Source organism: Austrofundulus limnaeus, unplaced genomic scaffold (assembly GCF_001266775.1).
Source record: "Austrofundulus limnaeus strain Quisiro unplaced genomic scaffold, Austrofundulus_limnaeus-1.0 Scaffold764, whole genome shotgun sequence".
NCBI classification, from domain to species: Eukaryota; Metazoa; Chordata; class Actinopteri; order Cyprinodontiformes; family Rivulidae; genus Austrofundulus; species Austrofundulus limnaeus.
This window is the reverse complement of record NW_013953166.1, coordinates 199521-200704: the sequence shown is the minus strand read 5'-3', so window position 1 is coordinate 200704 and position 1184 is coordinate 199521.

The window sequence follows — 1184 nt, the reverse complement described above, 5'->3', positions numbered from 1 at the left end:
CTCGCCTCGGTTCATGCTCATGTACGGCCCCGGAGGCAACCCCTCCCAGGCCGCATTCAAAACAACGGCACGCAGGGCTCCCCGGAGCTCCCGCTCAGCCTTTTTTCGAGCAAAGCCTCCCATGGGTCACACGAGAGAGCGTGACGGCGGCGAAGGATCTGAGTGGATCGGTTGCTACGACAACCATTCTACAACCGGCGCATGCGAGAGCTCTCTCAGAGCGCAGCTCCGTCTGGGCACACACCTGTCTTATGGACAAGTGGATGAAAAGCTTGATAAAAACAGGTTACAGGCTGCAGTTTGCAACCAGGCCTCCCCGGTTCAGCGGGATCCTGGAGACCCGTTTGTCGTCTCCTCAGCAGGATCTYGCTCTTCGAGCAGAGCTTCACGAACTCTTAAACAAGGAAGTAATTTCCAGAGTTCCAAGCGGGAGGGAAAACGAGGGTTTTTATTCCCGGTATTTCCTTGTYCCCAAAAAAACAGGTGCGATGAGACCGATCCTGGATCTCTCTTTTTTCAACAAATTCATAATGAAAAGACCCTTTCACATGTTGACCACCAAACAGMTGCTCACATGTGTTCAGAAAGGCGATTGGTTCACTTCAATCGACCTGAAAGACGCTTATTTTCATGTCCCGGTCATCTCGGCGCACAGAAAATACCTGCGTTTCTCTTTTCAGCAGACAGTACCAGTACAACCGTCTGCCTTTTCGGTTACGCACTGGCACCACGCACCTTCTCAAAATGCGTAGAGACAGCACTGCAGCCCCTGCGCTCAGCGGGAATGAGAATCCTGTTTATCTGGACGACTTGCTCCTGCTGGCTCCATCCAGACAGGAAGCAGCATCACAGACAGAGAAACTGTCAGCACACCACAGGATGCTGGGTTTTTCCATAAACTGGAAAAAAGAGTTCTCTCATTCCGGCCCAATCCATCACGTATCTGGGTGTGGATCTGGACTCAGTCACCATGACAGCTCATCTGTCTCTAACCAGAAAAGAGACTCTGCTGTCACTGTTAGCGCATGCCAGACTCCGCAGGTCGGTGACAGCTCTAACTATCATGCGTCTCCTGGGCATGATGTCAGCAGCCCACGCGGTAGTTCCGCTCGGGCTGCTGCACACGAGACGTTTACAGCGGTGGTCCCCCCGGCTAAGGATCGTATCGATCCCCTCCTCAGTGG